Here is a 6,011-nt window from a genome sequence, read left to right as displayed (position 1 = left end):
ATGTTCGTCCTCGTTTTCACCATCCAAGCTAGCATCTGGCACTGAACTGCATGGATGAATAGCTCCAATATTGCTCACCATTGTATTTGCACCGGTAATGTTAGGCTGAGGGTGTGAGGGGCTGTAAGGTAGAGGGACATAGTGTTGAACAAAAGGTCTCAGCAACATAAAAGGGAAGTGAAAAGAGGAACTCAAGAGGTGAATTTCAAATGAACCGCTGCTCTGCAGAAACTATGTTCTAGAAAACACAGGTTTTTTTTATGTCGGCTAAAAATTGTATACTTATTTGGGAAAAAAAACAAATGGGAATTCTTTTAAAATATCTGAAAATACAATCAATTTAGGTCTTCAACAACTTCCTTACAGCTCGGTCAAAAATGAGATGACTGCTGCTGGTTATAAACATGTAAAGAAACTGATATATCCAGAGACAGCTCTCTGCCGCTCCCAAAACCAACCAAACCACATCCAACATCTGCTGACGGCTGCCCCACACATTTACACAGAGAGAGAGCACACAATATGAAAGATATCTGTCAAACTATTTGCTGCTGCTGCATCTCCCATTTACAGCAAAAGATTTCCCAGATAGCCCACTATCTCTCAAATTAGAATAGTCACTCAACCAGCTACTTTTCAGCAGACTCCTCCAGGATTCAATTTAAATCTCCACTTGACATCCCGAGTATGAGAATGTGCTTTAAAACAATCTTTACTGCAGGTGACAAGAATTTTTTCAGCCAGAAAAGGCTGGTTGCTGCTGAGTGCAGCGCTTGATTATGAGAACACCCTTGTGCATGCATTTTGACCTTGTCTGCATGTTTAACAGTCCAGTCAAATAGGTGGCATTTTAAAACTGAGTGTCAGTACTGATTAGTTGTATAGTTTCGCAGGTTTGATTCCTCATTAAGTCTAAATGCCAGGCGCTGCTACAAATGTATGAGCTTGAGTAATTTTACCTTGCTGCAAACAATAAACACTTTCAGTGCCATCAACCTGGAGACAATGAATAACGGGAGCAGAAATTAGCGCTTATAAAAGCACTTGCTGTATATAAACCTTGAAATCTCACAACACAGTTGAAAATCATGAGTTGTTTGCTTTGCTGTGCCAAAATGTCAATATTACTTAGTCACAACCTATAGAGTGATAAGTCAAGAATAAATTCAGACCTCCCAACATTTTTTCACAATATTAAAACTTCAACTCATATCTGATCACCTTAAAGTGTTGCTAAAATTTGCAAACACTTTGAAACTATTCAGGTACATGTGCGCTTCGTCATCTCTGGTTTCATTTCTCATTAGAGACATGAAATTGTGAGAAAACACAAATTAATGGCATGATTGATTTTTATCAAATTTCTATCTATATTTTTTGTTAGATTTTAGGACATCGATGAAAACTCCATCATAAACAATTATTGGGTTGTGAGTTCCAACCAAAGAGGTTTTTAAAAATTCCAATTAAATCAAAATTTTAATCCTACAGAACTTTTTTTAAACAAATCCAGCTCAAAATGCTTCACATTAAAACCATTTTCCAAATGTAAAGACCAAAGAGGAAGACAAAAAAAAATAAAAATTATAAAATACACACAAGCCCCCCACACACACACACACACACACCATAACATAGCAGAAAATGAGAAAGATAAGATGTGAATTGGAAAGAAATAGAAATCTGACCTGATATCAAGTGAGGAAGCAATATATTAGGGACCTGTCAACATCAGTGACCAACAAAGGATCCGAGCGATAATTTCTCTAAATTTTTTCAATCATTTTTCAAAAATATTAAACCTAAAATGAGAGAAGATGAAAGCCTGTAACTCAAATTCTAAACTTTTCTTCACAATAAAAGCCATTTAACGAGGAGCGTTAGCCAAACAGTCCACACTGTCATGACTAGAACACGGAACGGACCCAGGCGCTGGAACCCAGAGGCAGAGACAGGTGAGTGAAAGGTAAGAAGAGTTTATTTTAAGTTCTTGTTGATTCCGGGCGAGGCTGTGGGTAACGTGGCTGCGGCTCTTGACTGAAGTCTCCGGTACCGTACGTGCAGAGTCCCAAGAGCTGGGAGGCCAGACAGAGTTCGTGGCGTGGCTGGAGATCCAGAGGAGCACAGAGACTGTGGCTCACAAACACAGGTGGCGTCGACGAGGAGAGTTGCGGCAGCTGCTGCTCGAGGAGGTGAGATTCAGGTGACACTCTTGGCGTGAGGTGAGAACCTGAAGCGAAGAAAACAGTCAAGGTTAACTTGGGACAAGACAAGGGGGGCCAGACGTAGTGAGCTTCAGGAGACTAGGCACCATCAGGGTTAACGGACTAGCGAAGAATGATGAAGCTGGGTCTCCTTAAGTAGCAGGTGTCTGATGAGTAGAGTGGTCACAGCTGAGAGAGATAAGCAGCAGAGCTGGAGGGGGAGGAGTCTGCCAGGCCACCATGACACACACAGTAGCATAGATTTACAAGTACTCAGATAAACTGAAAAAAGCTTATTTTTATTTTTTTTCTTCTTCTTTAAACAGAGCTCCAGAAACACCTGATTGCTTCGTTAGCTAGAATTAACTGTGTGTGTTTGAGCACAGCTGGACCTGGTGGGACCTAAAGCTTCACCTGGAGGACTCCACTACCACACAATGTCACTAGGTCATGATAGACTAAAACAAAACAGACTGAAAGGAGAATCACTTAATATACCCCTCATGTAATTCTGTTGGTAGATTTATATTATCTGCTTCTTGCTGAAGCAAACATGTATCCTGGTCTAATTCCCCTTTAAGCTTCATCCAATCTCCCCTCAGTAAAATTGCTATTCACAAATTATTTGTCATTTTTGTGATTTCATTCTTGTGAGTCATAAACAGAAAACAAAAGCTGGTGCTCTTGGAGAGCTGATGGAGGCATGGGCAGGAGATGAGCTGATCATCTGCTGTTTGTTTGGACCCTCAGCTCCTCACTTATGCTCTCCTCCTTTTTTGACGTTATGTGTCGTGTTCCCTCCTCACAGACATCAGTGACGAGCATCAGTGCGGTCTGGTCGTCAGAAAAAGCTGATATATGGCAGTTTTATTCCATCTCACATCATGCACGTTGGGTTGCTAAGTAATTTCAGCGTCGGATCAGTCTCTAACAAGGTCGCCTTTGAGTCACTCAGTCAACACAGCCTTTGGTCTGCAGTATATGTGGAGGCGGTTTGTCATTTTCAACTGTGAGTGCACTTCAGCATATAGTCTGTACCCCAGACAGGCTCAGCGCGGTTTTATGGCATATGACTTGAAAAATGATGATGATCAGGCAGATGATGGTGGCCGGGAACAGAGAGATTACCAGGAGATGGAGGTAAAGACTGCAGTCGGAGCAGCTTCATCTTCCTCTCCTGTGAAGAAGCTTCGGTGACACCTACTGGTGCACTGACGCGTATGATCAGGACTCCAGTGATTACAATGTCTTTGTAAACTTACCCAGCATTTCCAGAGACGGTCTGTGTGGGATCGAATGAAACCATGGACTTGACAAATACAAATCTGTATAGGATGAAGCATAATACATGCACATGTGGACGGTTCTCTGGCGGGATGTAGGACGCCACCATTAATACAGCAGGTGTGAGTTCATGCCTCCACCTAGTGTTCAACAAGGTTTTGTGGGAAATGTGACTAAATGTGATTTACATTTTGCCATCATACCTAATATTTATTCCACATAATGTCTTGAACAAAAATAAAAGATTCACCAGGATTTGGACAACACAAGTACTAAATAATGAATACATTTAAAGGAAAGGTAAATACTATTAAATCAGTTTCAGAAAAGCAAAGTTCATCTTTTTGGGGAAATCAAGTTGAAAACTTACTGAATTAAGGTTTGCGAAAATTAAAAAGGTACATTTTGACATCCCAGAACATGCAAAAACTTAATGCTGACACTTCTGTACAGGACAATAAAGGTATAACGGAAAACATTAACCTATGAGGCCAGGTCAGTCTCATAACTTGGAGATGCACACAGCTGTTTCCCAAATGCACACGCTCCGGTTCACAAATATATATATGTATGCAAACCCATCATATAAATTCATAAATGCACATGAACTGTTTCACAAATCCTGAGATGGAACTGGCAACATACTAACCAAACAAAGAACCAAAATTTATCCCTTGATAGGCTAAGTCCTGAAATCTTTAAAACAGCAATAACTTACAAACTTTAGCTGCTTTTTGCTTCTTTTCTAGTTTTATCTTCTCTTCACCCACCGGATCAACTTCGTCCAGCCAATCAGGACCTGCACAAGTTTGAAATGGTCTGGTCCTGCAGGGACAAACAAAACTGCGCACCCCTGTTTCTCTAGATCTGCTCCTTTACCTAGTCCTGTTTTGGAGGATCGGGTGTGTTAAGTCAACCTGAACGGCATCCAGCACGATAGCTTTTCTAAACCCAGATTCAAAAACATTGGTCTATGCATAACTGTTTAAATCTAAAAGGAGTCGTTCCAAAATGCGAGTAGGAGGAATCTCATTTTTTCCTAAAACATTTTCCCCACTTGACTAAAAAATACCACCAGACGAAGGCACGTTTCCTCTCAGAGGGTTCTTCAGTTTTTAAAATGACTTGACTTGCAGGTATGTACGTTAGGTCACCACAACAGCACACTTAATGTGTGTGGTTAATTCTTGTCTCCTGCTGATGGCTTAAACTAAAAAGAAAAATTGTGTAAAATATTCTTTCCTCTAAGGCAGAACTTCAAAAATGCTCGACTGACTGAAGGATTTCAAACTCTTGAATAATAACTTATCTGTTACAGCAGGCGGAAAATGACCAAACAATAGTTCAGGAAGAAAAAATATAAAATATTAAACCAATTCGATCTTGATTAAGTGAGAGTTTAGGGACAGTTGACTCTGTTAGGAAGCTATCTTCAGAAAGAAAAAATGTTGGTGACTGTCATGGAGCGACAGGCAGAAAACTGCATCACACAATGATTTGACAAAGGCCTACAGTATATCAGCAGGTCAACAAATGTTAACTACTCTGGATTTACTGAAATCATTGATATTTGATGAATAAATGTTAATTTGGAAACTTTTTATGCATAAGCATAACTTGACAGCTGACGTCACATTAGGTAATACGTTGGTGGAAATCCCATGCGGACCTAAAGTCTTTATGTGTGGCCAGGTGAGGATTATTGTTATATACGTAAAAAACTATTCTATGTATAAATAATAAAGTCTTATTTTGAATTTATTTCTGACATGCATCCTTTTAAGGGGTTTTATTTGAAATGGTTGTTTTTACAGGTCATGCTGCCAAACAAGTACCACTAGAGCTCACTTTAACTGTCAGAAAATGTTTGTTTTTATGTCATCATGTGAAGTCATACAAATACCTTCAATTTCAGCAAGAAAAATGGAATTAAGTGTTGCAATTTCTTTTTTTTTGGACTTCTTACCGCATTTGCTTCCTGCCTATTTCTCTATAGGAAAAGATGTTTCACACCAACAGGTGGATTAAGCCAAAGATGAATGCATTTGTGAATATCTGTGGCCTTTTTCTGATGATGGAGGACACAAACTAATAAAATCAAGCTCCAAATTGCATTTCTAAGTATTTTTTTGTCCAAATTATTGTGAATCGGGAGCAGACGGAAAAATGTCATTTAAAAAAAAGATTTGGTGGACCTTAAGCTCTCTGCTCTGTTCCATTCTGATGCATCTACTTGTAGCTGCTCTGCAGGAACTATGTCCTCGAAAACAACACAGGTTTTTTAGCCTTAAAATGGCATAATCATAATAAAAAGACCACTGGGAACGCTTTTGAAATAGGTCAACATATCATCGTAGAGGGTCTTTTGCATCACTATAATGCTCATCAAACATATGCCTGAATTGTTGCAAAGAAAAAAAAGTGTTTTTGGGTTCACAAAAAAAAAGGCTAATAAGAATTTAGCTTGTAATTACACATTATATTTGATTTAACACAAGTTTTTTTCAGGTTCTGTAAACAAAG

At 39.3% G+C, this 6,011-nt stretch overlaps 1 long non-coding RNA gene across 1 annotated transcript; it reads left to right on the top strand.

Annotated features, from left to right (window-relative positions):
• The first annotated feature begins 928 nt into the window (after positions 1 to 928).
• LOC144990177 (uncharacterized) lies at positions 929 to 2,825 on the top strand. Its single transcript, XR_013654164.1, has 2 exons — positions 929 to 2,192; positions 2,531 to 2,825. It is a non-coding gene; the product is annotated as an uncharacterized LOC144990177 (long non-coding RNA).
• Positions 2,826 to 6,011: the final 3,186 nt, after the last annotated feature.

The sequence above is a fragment of the Oryzias latipes genome, chromosome 24 (genome assembly GCF_053564925.1).
Source record: "Oryzias latipes strain Hd-rR chromosome 24, Olatipes_Hd-rR_3.1".
Lineage (NCBI taxonomy): Eukaryota > Metazoa > Chordata > Actinopteri > Beloniformes > Adrianichthyidae > Oryzias > Oryzias latipes.
The sequence above is the reverse complement of the archived record's forward strand: the minus strand, read 5'-3'. Positions and strand labels throughout refer to the sequence as shown.